General features: G+C 39.8%; 1 long non-coding RNA gene across 2 annotated transcripts; it reads right to left on the reverse strand.

Annotated features, from left to right (window-relative positions):
* Positions 1-1,867: 1,867 nt before the first annotated feature.
* Positions 1,868-12,674, reverse strand: LOC107184423. 2 transcript variants are annotated; one of them, XR_001515252.1, is made up of 4 exons: positions 12,530-12,674; positions 11,226-11,415; positions 8,278-8,384; positions 1,868-2,744 (listed from the first exon to the last, which is right to left on the reverse strand). It is a non-coding gene; the product is annotated as an uncharacterized LOC107184423 (long non-coding RNA). The 2 variants fall into 2 exon arrangements; XR_001515251.1 differs by lacking the exon at positions 1,868-2,744 and adding an exon at positions 7,237-7,707.
* Positions 12,675-13,301: the final 627 nt, after the last annotated feature.

The raw sequence follows: 13,301 nt of genomic DNA on the forward strand, positions 1-13,301 counted from the left end.
GCCGCAACCCCCCAATCAGCCCTACCCTGAGCGTGACTGAGGGTGGCATTGCAATCTCCCGATCCGCCCTGCTCTGTGCATGACAGGGGCGGCACACCAACTCCCCAGTCGGCCCTGCTCTGAGCCCGATCAGGGACTGCACCTAGGGATTGGGCCTGCCCTCTGCCACCCGGGAGTAGGCCTAAGCCAGCAGGTCGTTATCTCCCGAGGGGTCCCAGACTGTGAGAGGACACAGGCCGGGCTGAGGAACCCCCCACCCCCCTGAGTGCACAAATTTTTGTGCACTGGGCCTCTAGTATCTTATAAAAAACAATAAATTTGGAAAAATATAAGACAGATAACAAGTTATTATTTCTTATATACAAACTAGAGGCCCAGTGCATGAAATTCATGCAAGAGTAGGCCTTCCTTCCCCTGGCTGCCAGCATTGCTTCCCTCTGGCACCCAGGACCCAGGATTCCCTCTGGCAGCAGGCCAGCACCTGGAACCCAGGCTTCCCTCGCAGCCCCAGCTTCATCCAGAAGGTGGTCCGAAAGGATGTCTGGAAGGACGTCCGGTCTAATTATCATATTATGCTTTTATTATTATAGATGGCTACTAAAAAAACACACCAAGTCATAAATAAAAAAAGAATTTTCTTCCTCACTAGTGAATCAGGGAAATGCAAAGTATACAAAAATTCGATGAGAATTTTCACCCATTACATAACCATGCACACAAAAATGTAAGGTCATTCAATGATACTTGTTAGGTTGGAGAGAGCCCAGGATCGGATACATGCAGACATGTGACAAGATAATGGACTCCCCCTCGGAATTTCTGACAGATCAGTTTGCCAGACACAGATACTGACTCCTTCCTGAATACCCTGCTGACCCTCTGCAGCGGAAACTTCTTCAGCTGAATACCTCAGCTCATGTCCCAGACCCTCACCCAACCACAGTATTAAAAAAGCGCCCCTCTCCCTATTGGCGCAGATCCACATGCCCTGTCTTTGGGGTTTGTGGTTGCCCGGGGACACAGAATAAACCTTTCCTTTCTTTCTTTTCTGATTCCTACGCCGCCTCCTGAGCCACCTAACCTAACAATACTAAGGTAAGCCTTCTACATAGGTGCGGGAGTCTGAATTGCTTGAGCAAATATAGCTGACTTCAGAGAGATTTCTATTAAGTAATCCCACTAAAAAGGTTACTACTAGCTGTCTTTGCTCAAAACATTTTAGCAGAGTATCTATCAGAACTGTGTGAAGTAAAATCATATTCACTATTAAAGCTATATGTCCTTATATATTTCTAAATTTAAAGTGATATTAACCAGCTCAATAATTTGCCTTATGCAAATAAGCTTAACGACATTTGGTGGCTTCAAATCAGATTCTTCCTTGTAGGACATTGATTTGCCACCATTCAAGAGAACATGCTGCTGACTTTGAAGATAATGAAAGAGGAATATCCGAAAATATTTAGGCAATGATAACAACAGTCAAATTGACACTAATTTTGACAAACATGCAAAATTTATGAACCCAAATAAATATTGTTTCAGTTAGAGTAGCCACCTTTACAGGCTGTGGACTAATTTGATTGTTTGACTAATGGTAGATGGGTTGTAGTGTGGTGTGTTGAAGACTATGAAACTTACAATGCTTAATTAAAATCTTTATTCTTTGAGTATAAAAAAATTAGTGTAGCCCAACCTAACTAAAGCAGACTTAAGACAGAATAATGAGAAGTAGTGGGAGCAATCTAGGAACGGGTCAAATTCTTGTGGAGAAGCCTCAGAAGTCCTAATAGTTCTCTGCTGTTTGAATTTCCACTCTCCTGGCTGAGTTCCAAAGCTCTGGTGCCTGTGTTTCTTTTTTCATTTATTTCTATGCTTACTCACATTTTCAGCCCAGCAGCTAAATTATGTTATTAGGTTTTTTTTGTTGTTGTTTTTTTTACCTGATCTCCAACAGAAGGCTTTAGACAAAAATTCTCTCTAATTTATCTGCACTTTTGCTCTCTTCTTGAGAGTGCTTAATGACAGTTCCTAAGGCAAATGTTTTCCAATAAAGATTTAAATGAATATTTTCCCAGCTTTTTGCTTGGGGCTGCTGTATTGCACAACTCCGGGGAAAAGTCCACCTTTCTCATTTTGAATGACCCTGCATCACACCGCTCACATGCAGAAAACACAAATGACACTCCGTGGGCCCGTGGATACAGCAGCCTTGTCTTATGTCTCCCTGATTTGGTGTGCTTCAGGTCTAAATGTTTAAAGTTTCTGATCTGAAAGAGGGCTCATGCATAGCAGTTATTATACAGTTCTAAATACTCTAAATACTTTGTCTATACTACTTTAAAGGCAATTATTATGTCCAACGATATTATTTTAAATTAATCATAATTGATATTTTACACAGGAGTATGTCATTATAAAGGTGCTACTTATTTTTCTTGGGCAAATGTTGAAACACAGATGTCAATTCCAGAGTCTGTTGACTTCTTCATCGGTTGTTTCCAATGAAAACACGCATGGTCTTTGGAAGGATTGTTATCTACATAAATGAAGCCTTTTGATCCACTACTTCCAGGCCAGAGAGAGTGTTCACAGTATTCATTGTCATTCCCTAGAGTCCCCAGCTTTCCTTGCAATTCAGTTTGCCTAGATGACCACCTCTTCCCTGTTGCAGTGGCCTGGGAGGCGCAGAGGTTCAGAGGGTGCCTGCTCCAAGAATGAGGAAGCTTCCTGAGGGCATCATTCTGGGATGTGAGGAGAAGGTCACACTTAGGAGATTTGCGGGTCAATTTGCGGTCATTGTGATGTAGCCCAACCTAACTAAAACAATACATGTAGTATTTTTAGGGACCATTTTAAAACAGGTATAAGAAGTATAATGTAGGTAAGCAACTTCAAAGACCATGTCTTGGCACTCTATTAACAAGCTAATTACAGACCAATGATAATCTAGTTACTCTAATATAGGGTTATTATTAGGTAATAACAAAGCAGTTAGATATTAGTGTTTTCCCCCATAAATTTCCTACCTACCTAAAGGTCTCTTCCTTGACCAAAACTGTGGAAATATTCTCCTATATATTCTCCTGTTTTTATTTTTAAGTTTAGTTTTTACATTTGTTCAGATTAAAATTTCACTTAAAGCATTCAATGCATCTTACACAAGGTAGCATCTTAGATGAGATAAAGTATTTTTTTATCATTTGGAAACATTTTTTAGTTCTTCAAGCACCTTCATGTTATTATTAGGTAAATAGATTATCATTGGTCTGTAATTACACTTGTTAATAGAGTGCCAAGCTATGGTCCTTTGAAGTTGTTGCACCTACTTTAAATCTACTTCTTGTACCTGTTCTGAACATTCTGTTCTGACTAACTCATTCTTTTGAATTCTGACCCCATTGCATGCTCTTCCAGTTTCACCCTCACCTTTTGCATGGAATTTTGCCCTCAGCCTTGCTTTTCAAGCTATACTTTTTTGGATCTCTACACCACAGATCTCAACATGTGATCCATGGAAGATTCAGCTTCATCCCCTTTCTCCATAGTTTCCTCAGGTTTCCAGACTCCAGCCTTGGACCCAGGGGCCAGGTGCCTTTCGCTCAGTGAAGCCTTTCATTGCTGAGCTTCCTGTTGTGTTTATTTGGATTCCTTAGTCATTCAACACCAAAAGCTCAGGGCAGTTGGGGAGAAGGGTCAATGCTCGGGTGGTAGCAGCATTACTGTGCAAAAGCCATCGTCATACCTCCTTTTCCAAAGTTAAGATTTATAATAAAACATCATAATACATTGTGAAAATTCTAGGAATATTTGGATCATTAAGCAATTTCCAAAGTTATTAGGCTTTTTATGGGTCCTGAATTCGCAAATGAACAGAGTGTGAAAAATTCTTGTTTGTAAGTTTATTATTAACAGGTAGCTAACTTTTAACATACCACACATAGTTTTACAGACTTGGTTAGAGTGCCTGGAAGTTACTAGCAGATACTCTGAGATCCTGTAGAAAATTATTACTTCATAGAGACAATTCTTTTTCCAGAGAGCCAGAATTGATGATATTCCAATAATTTCTCATTTTGAAGATACCATGGTAGTATTTTTTTTCCTTAGTGAAGATAAACTCAAGTTGGACAAAAAAAATCTTAAATGTTCTGCAATAAAAGAATAGTTATATAAATTATTTTTAATCTGTGTAATGCAATCTTATGCAACTATTAAAATAAAAACTAGAAAGACATGTTGATACATGGAAGATTAGCCTGAAATGATGATAAGAGCAGAGCACAGTGTTTTCTTTAAGGTGAAAGCTCAGCCACAGCTCTGAGTATGGCCTTTAGCTGTGTTGCTGTTTGGAATTCAGGATATTCAATAAACATTCTTCATATTTTGGATAGACTGAGAAGGAAGGGGTGCTGCTGGGGATTCTATTTCCATGGGAACTTGAATAGTTTTCCAGAGAGGCAGTGGTTGAACATAGGGGTTCATGGTTGGTTCCAATCACTGAGACTTGCAATAAAGATGGAGAAGGTGGAATGAAGAGGGCACAGGGGCTGCATGTTGCCATTGAAAAGTTTAGCAGATAGACACGAGAGTATCATGATAGAGTTACTGACAAAACTTAGGGAAGGGGGTGAGAGTGGGTGGGCAGGGGTAATGGATGAGTATAGGATTTTTGTTTTCAATTTTGAGAACACTAACAACTATCACTTGGTATTTTCTTCAAGCATGACCTCTTTTATAGGCATTCCCCCCATTTCTAAGGACTTGTGCCAAGTTTGGAGTAAAGCTGAAAACTAAAAGGAAATCAAAGAATGAGTTGAACAGTGAGTGTGTGTGTGTGTGTGTGTGTACGTGCAGGGATGTAATATAAAGAGGTAAAAACTCCCTGTTCTGTGTTCTAAAAAGAAGTTTTAATAATGTCAAGAGGAGGACCATTTTTCCTATTCAAAGCAGTAGTGGTTAGTATAGAAGTGAGGCCAGAATCACATCTATCACAGGGACATAAGCTATGGCCAGAAGAGAATGGAATTGGACAGCAGAGGAGAGGATAATGGAGGAAGCTTGTGGCTCCTGAATTAAATGGGAGAAAACTCATCTCTCCAGAACATCTTTAGTGTGTATATTTCCTACACATGGTCTTGGGAAACATGAGTTATATAACCACATAAACATGTGCATAGAAGAAGACGTTGAATAGGACTTTTCTCAAAGTCCTAGAAATAGTGAGAAAACTTTGAAATTGGAGACTGTCTTTTACCGTCATTAAAAACTTGGGATTTAGAGCAAGATGGACTGGGTTTGATTCCTGGTTGCCCACTTTCTGGTATTGAATCTTCAGTAGATTCCATAAACTCTGTGGTTTTGTTTCTTCATCTGTAAAATGTGGTGGCTGTGAGGATTAAATGAGCTAATACATATAAAGTGACCAGAACAGTTTTGTGCACATAGAAGTTAGCTATGAGGATGGTGATAACAAAAATGATTAGGGCTCCAAGTTGAGGAAAGGAATTGAAACCTTGACCCTTCAGTGCTCAGGTGAAGCTCTAACCATTTAATCACACTGGACAGGGCTGATATGTGTTCTTTACAGTTAGGGGTCAAATGTGAACAAGACCAGTGCTTAATTATCACCTGATGATTTCATCAGGCAGAGACCTCACCAGAGTAGCTGATCATGGCGTGTGTGGCAACCCTGGCTTTAGATACACGGAAAGAAAATGGGGGCAGGTTCCCAATCCATCAAGGGTCTCGCCTAAGGACCTCAGGGGTTCCTGTGGCTCAATAAGAAGGTACATAAAAGTTTGAGAAAGAGGCAGAAGATGAGTTTTTGGCATCTGCTGAACAGGCGAAGAATGCTCCCTCTCAGAAAAGGGTTTGGATCCCTGGTGTGGGCAATGAGGAGATGGGCTTGGTCCTCTATGAAGGGTTCTTCAGTAAAGGAGAAGGGCCAGGTGAAGGTGAAAATTGCACCTCAAAAGTCATGCCAATATCTATTCAGCGGCTGTCATATTGGTTGAAGCTCCTAGTCACTAGACTTTAGGGCTACCTTCTCCCATTGACAGGCAACCAACAATGTCAGACCCCTGCCACTTTTTCTATTTCTTCTTCTCCCATGACACTTACAGGAAAAAGAGTGGGACTGGTAAGAGAGCGATTACAGGTCCCACAAGCCAAAGAATAAGCCTGATCAGCGGGAAGGGAAAATATGAGAGCAGAATTTACAATGAAAATTGAATGATGCTATTCTCATATCTGAAGGGGACCAGAAAGCTATGGGATCTCCAGAAATAACAAGGGATCATACAAGAAAATTCCAACGTTTTGGTTAAATACAGTGATAAGAAAATAAAACAAAACAAGAGAAACCAAAGACCCCAACAGGTCACACATGTCTGATGTTGGTTTCCTACATTTACAAATGTAAAAGCTGGAAGTGTGCTCGAAGACACTGTCTTCCCTTTTGACTTATATGAGGCTCATCAATTCACTCACACCTGCCAGTAAGTGTTTATCATGGGGAAGAAGTCATTGTTAAGCTTTGTAATATTTCAGGCCTGAGGGGTCTTGCTGTGGGGCAAGAAGGGGAAGGAGGGGGAGAGGAAAGAAGGGGCTCTTTTTCTCCCTCCAGGTGGCATTGTCTTGGGACTGCTGATTGGAGAAAGGCACTTTGGGGCAGCAGAGACCCGGAGAATTTTAGGAATTTAAATATTTAGGAGAGACGTTTTAGAAACCATGAACTTTTGCAGGAGCAGGTGAGGCCTTAGAGCTAATAAAAATCAGTCTAATGGTTTAGATCAGGGGTCCTCAAACTTTTAAAACAGGGGGCCAGTTCACTGTCCCTCAGACCGTTGGAGGCCCTGACTATAGTTTAAAAAAAAAACCTATGAACAAATTCCTATGCACACTGCACATATCTTATTTTGAAGTAAAAAAACAAAACGGGAACAAATACAATATTTGTATTTGCATGTGGCCTGCGGGCCGTAGTTTGAGGACCCCTGGAGATGTTGTCATTTGTACCTACAAAGTGGGAGACCTGAAGACATGTGGGTTTCAAAGGTAAATAATTGAGAGAAATATTTATTTATTCATATTTTATTCAAAAATATATATTGAATATGTACTTTGTGTCACACACTATACTCGATGCTGAGCATACAATGGAGAGTAAAATATCTAAGCTCTGCTCAACAAATTTGCAAAAATAAACAGAGGAGCTTTAAATGGGCACCTGAGCTTGTTTGAGGATAGAAGAGGATGGATGGTTCAGGGAAGTGACACAAGTGCCTTGTGCTAGGATAATGGAAAACAGTGTTTTTCATGTTTAGGAATTCCTTTAATGTTGTTTTAATACTCCTTTTACAATAAATAATCATCATAAAATGAAAGAGATGAAAATCTTGGCACTGTGAAGCAAATGGATAACTGCTTTCCTGTTTCTCCTTGGAGTCCAAGTAAATTAAAAATCATTTAACTCTCTGATGAAAGGTCTTTGTCACCTCATTTCTACTTTCACTGTTTAATCCAGAAAACATCTTCCATTTGTTCATTTCCCCTTTCATTCCATTTCATGCTGGGTCCTGCCACATCCTGTTCATTTCCCCTTGGAACAAATTATGTTAAAGATTTCCTCTCGGTCTCTATTGTAATTTTAAAATCCTTAAGTAGTTTCAGAGGTGTAGATCTATTGCCTTTGCTTTTTATATCCTGAAAAGTTAAGAAAAAGAGAGCTGTAGTGGCGGTTAAGAAATGAATCAAGTTGTTTCCTGAGGAACTCAAAAGACAGGAGTGCCTTGAAAGCAAATAAATGAGGAGTCTCTCAGGATTGTCAAGTTAAGTCTGAGAACATAGATTTAGATACTCAGGTGGATTGCAGAAGCTGGAAAGGCATTTAAATTGTGTGAATTAGAGTATCCCCAATTCACACCTATTCCTTGCGCGTGCGCGCACCCCCCCCCCCCCCCCCACCAACACACACACACACACACACACACACACCTCTTTTCACAGATTCAAGATGTATGGGTACCAGAAGAGACTGAACGTTTCTAACTAGCCTGAGGACAAAGTATACACTAGAAATGTGAAGTTATTAATACATTGAGAACCTTAATAGGAGCACTTGGGTTGTCTATTCATTTTAATGTACTACCATGAGCAGTCCACCTTAATGACATGTATGCAATTCTCCTAGTTTCACGATATAGATATCAATCTAATCACAGGAATAGAAAACAAAAATAATAAAGTCAAACCATAGTATGCTCATGGACTCACTTGTACGCTTGAATTGAGGAAGCTCTCAAAGACTTGCGTAATCCCAGGCCAACTTCTTCCAGTGCAGGTCGGAGTCCCCAACAGTGGCTGTCACTAGGGAAGTGGGGCTTTTGACCATGATTTCAAAGCATAGGACACAGTGTGTGGTGAAGAAGTGAAAGAAACACAGATAAGGAAAAAAGACTAGCAGGTTCATTCCCTCTATGGTGACTGAATAAAATAAATAAATGCATAATTGTGAGAATGCACTTGCTGATTATAAAACAACTATTTTGCTGTCTATACATACTTTTTTCTCTGAATTGGCTCTTGGGCTAAATATAAATTTTACTTCACTTCTAAGTTTCCATTTAATAATCTAAATTTAAGTAATGATAGAGAGGAGCAATATATTGTATAGAAAAATTGCTGTGGTTGTATGCAAAGCAGGAAGTATTTGCTTAGGACACCTACTGCTTTGAAAATCTGATACAACCTATTTCTGTAGGAAGAAAACTAATTAAAACATGATAAAGTATTGTATAAAAGTCAATAAAAATACAAAATTTGACTTACTTGGGTGCTTAATTCAGTGTTTAAAATATAGAAATGCTTACATTACTCTTTCCACTTAACATAGCATCAGGGGATTTTCTTGTCTTAACCTTAACTACCTTTTTAGTATGTATATTTCTTCAAAGCTGGTGTATAGCTGCAAATATTGGCTCAGTTCAGGGACATGGTGTGTAGAAACTTGCCAGGAGTTTTCTGTTAATTAGGTTATTCATTGGTGAAAACTGTTGGGGCCTTGAGAAGGAAGATAAAGATTGACAGATGGGAACCCAAAGTATTGGCAAGGTTATGAGAGGTAAATAGTCCTGCTAACTGACCTTCAGAGACCTGATTACCCTGTTTGCAAAGCTGTGGGGGCTGCCAGGTAGAATTTACAGACCTAGAAGCAGAGGGCCTTCTCCTAAAGATGATGGAGGGTGGAACCAAGCTAAGCTTGCCAAATTTATTATTGACTTCCCAACCCCATTAACTAGTCTACCTCTCTGGGTAAAAGGGATATAGGAAAGAGGGAGGAGGGTTTAAGGAAGATCTCTCTCCATTGAAACCTGAACAGTTGAGAAAATATGTTTCTCTCTAGTAGAAATGACTCTTTAATCTCCTGAGGTTTTTTCATTCAACGTTCTTGGTGGCTGTAGCACATGGTTCGAAGTGGCTTTGAAGGATTAAGCGTCAAAGATTTAAATCATGTAATGCAATGCAGTTGGTAGCATTGCTCTGTATTGTTTTGAATCCTAATGTTTTCTTTAGTGTCCTAGGCCCCGAGCTGTGCTAATATGCTTGGATGTATTAAGCTTATTATAAACTGACAAACTGGTAAGAATGCTGACAAATAAGCCACTAAAGATCCTCAGACTTTACTTTAAATGGTCCAGTTCCACAAACAAATCAATGACACTTTGTCTTGCCTACAGATGGTTGTTCAAACATATCAGTTACATCATTGTTCAAAATTTTACATTCCAGACTTTATTCTAAACACAAGTGAAAGTCATTTTTTGAGGTCTTAGAAGCCTGGGAAATGTGATATTCTTATGACATACAAACATTAAAATTTTTTCAGACATGTCCATTTTTGTCTCAATATAAACCCCAAACTGAAAAGTCCCATCCATACATATAGACTGCTAGTTATCTTGTCTACTATAAGGATCAAGTGGGTTATGTTTGCCCAAAATTAAAGCTGTTTTTAGTAAGAAAAGCAATCAATGAGAGATCTACAAGTTAAACTGTCTCTATGCCATATGAATACATTGTTTTTACAAAACCTACAAATCTTAGTTTTGAAAATGATATTGAAGAAACAGACATGACTGAAGTAAAAAATATGGTAGGTGTTGTCGTCTCAATTTCTACTGACCTTTACTAAACAAGTTTTAAAGCCAAAGCAGTGAGGACTGAGCTAGCAGTCTTAGCATTTAATGATTTGGTGGCTGCTGCACAACTTCTTACAGTTTCGAGGGGGAAAATGTTTCTTGGCTTAGATCTGGGAGTATATGCAGGAACTGAGGGCAGCTGACTAGAATTCCAAGGGAAAAGTGTGTATTTATAGTATACACAATATTCTATATCAAGGTTGACCTGTAGTTGGGGCTGTTTTCCCTTCATTTAGACTTTAAAGAAAGGTGCAAGGGTGCCCTCTGGGGCCCTGGTGAAAAATGTCCCCCTTATTTGAATTCTCTGGGAACTCAAGTCAGAAACCTCACAGGCCAACAGCAAAGTGTTAACCAGCTGAAACAGGGAGAGCAGCAGCCTAATTGCTCAGGTCAGGCTTGCCAGTAATTGCCAGTCCCACCTCCAACTGCCCGCTGGGCCCTTCCTAACAATGTGTGGCATTACCATGCTGGCTGGGCCCAGATCCTAAATCAGAACACCTTACAGCTGCTCTGGTGACAGACAGAGTTGTATTTTAACTCTTTTGGCAATAATAATGATGTTCCTTAGCTAAACCGCACATCACTGTTTCTTAAAATGCCTTCAAGTTAATATCATGTAATTGTTGCTTTAGCCATAAAAACTGCAGAATCTGAGGGTTGGAAGTACATTATAGATTATGTAATTTAACCTAATTGTTCTATCAAAGAGAAAATAAAAGGCTGGGACTAATAGAACGTACTTTAAAAAACCACAAGATTTGAGTCTGGAGTCTGGTTTTGAACCTCAGTTGAATTGTTTCGATTGCATTGTTTATAATAAATATGTGAATGAGTCAGGGCAAGTATTACTTCTCTTTTATAGATAAAGCTATTAAAGATCATGGGGATTAAGTGATTTATCCAAGATCAGATGACTAAGTAGGAACAAAGCTAGACAGGAACCCAGATCCTTGACTTCCAGTTTTTAGCCACACACATGTATGAACACAAACTCAGGAACTGAGACTCAAATCTGCCACTTACCAGATAGCCTCCTATTAATCAAACATTCATTGAGTGTCAGGTACTTTCCTGGCCGCAAGGATATTGTTGAATAGGAAAGAGTCTGTGATATACAGAGAGTGGTACCCAGACTCCAACACGGACCTCCAGTGATGTGCCTCCTGGTGTTCATGTCCTTGTCCAGTCCCTTCCCACACGGAACAGGGATGACCTGCGTAATCAATAAGATATTGCCGGATGACCATGTGTACCTCTAATCCTAGGTCATGAACACACTGTGGTTTCTTTCTTGCACTCTTTTCAATCACTTACTCTCGTAGAATTCAGCTACCATACTGTAGGGACACTCCAGCAGCCTTCTGGAGAAGTTCATGTATAGGAACTGAAACCTCTGCCTGGTAACCAACAAAAACCTGACAATCTTGTGTGTCAACCGTTTTGAAATCAGATTTTCCAGCCCCAGTCAAGCCTTCAGGTGACACAGCCCAGGCTGATATCTAACTGTATCTTCACGTGAGACCCTGAGTCAGAACAACCCAGCAACGCCATTCTCAAACGCCTAACTCATAAAAACTGTGTGAGATAATAAACGTTAGTTGTTTTAAGTTGCTAAGTTTTGGGTAATTTATTATGAAGCAACAATAACTAATATAAAGGAAGTGATAAACACAAAAATGAACGAATAGACTACTTTCAAGTATCCGTGCTGTGAAGAAGATAAAGTAGGATGATAGGACACAGGGATGGGGGGAAAGCTGCTTTGCTGGGTGGGGAGAAAGGGCCTCTCTAAGGAAGTAACACTTGAGTTGAGACATTACTCTTCAGAAAGAGGCAAATGTGGCGAGATCTGGGGCAAAAGAAACCCAGAAAGAAGCAGCAGTTGCTGCAAAAGCCTCGAGTCAGTAAAAAAGAAAACCTTGGCATATGTAAAGGACAGAAAGAAAGCCAATTTGGGTGAAGTGCAGTGAATCAGGGAAAAGTTGAGGAAGATGAAGTAAGAAATATAGGCAGGGCCACATCACCAAAACCCTTGAAGGTCATGGGAAGCCATGATCTGATTCTCACATTAGGAAGATCTCTCTGGTTGTTGCGTGGATACTGGATAGACGTAGGGTGGGATGCTCCCAGGAATACCAAGTAGAGCCTGTTGCAGTGGGTGCTGAAGAGGGACAGTTGCCTCTTGAGCTTGGGTGGCAGTGGCGGCGGTGGATGAACTAGTTGGCCTTGGGACACATTCTGAAGACAGGGGCTACAAGATTTGGGTTGGGTTTGGAGTGTGATGAGGGAAAGTGGAATCAAAGACAACTGATAGCTGGGATACCCACAGCTGAGAAACACTCTTGGCTTCATTTTTTCTTTTTCACCTGAAAAAACAAAGAAACAAAGAAAAGATAGTAACCAAATCTTTCTTTGTGAAATGCCACACTCTATGGGAAATTGCTGTAAAAGGTATTGAGCACTCCGCAGCTTCCAGAGGTTCTGAGGACTGATGACCTAGCTCAAGTTCATAAGAGCTTTTCTGCTTGAGAAAGGCAGCAAATACTGGCACAAACCTGGCTGGTGAGGTGAACTCATGGTTCGGAACAAAAGCCTTATTAACTGCTAGGACAAAAGCCTTATTAACTGCTGTATGCAAAGTATATAGTCTCTAAGGCCAGTAGCCTTGGGGTCCAAGTCCAGCATTAAGGCATGTTCTTTAAAGGAGAAGTGATTTTCAGAGAAATAAATCATTTTTCCTTTAGAGAAAGAAATGTTTGGGATGACATTTATAGAGGGGTTTTCTCTTAAAAGCTTGTGTTTTATGGAGACTTTAAGATTTTCTGAACATCAGTTGTAGTTACTGCTTCATGAAGACAACTGTAAAAAGCAGCTTATTTCTCAGTTGTTTCATTCTGTCCATATAGAAAATTTGGTTCTTACAAATAATAAAAAAGTCAAGAGGCAATTGTCACTGTTGTACTTAAGAATTAAATACCTATTTTTAATGGCAGCATGTATTTCTAAGAATAGCACATCATGATTTGAAAATGATAAGGCACACAAATATGTGTACTTTCTATGCTTGGGAAACTAATAAAAAAGTTCCATTGCAGTTTA

Source organism: Myotis davidii, unplaced genomic scaffold (genome assembly GCF_000327345.1).
Source record: "Myotis davidii unplaced genomic scaffold, ASM32734v1 scaffold104, whole genome shotgun sequence".
Classification (NCBI taxonomy): domain Eukaryota; kingdom Metazoa; phylum Chordata; class Mammalia; order Chiroptera; family Vespertilionidae; genus Myotis; species Myotis davidii.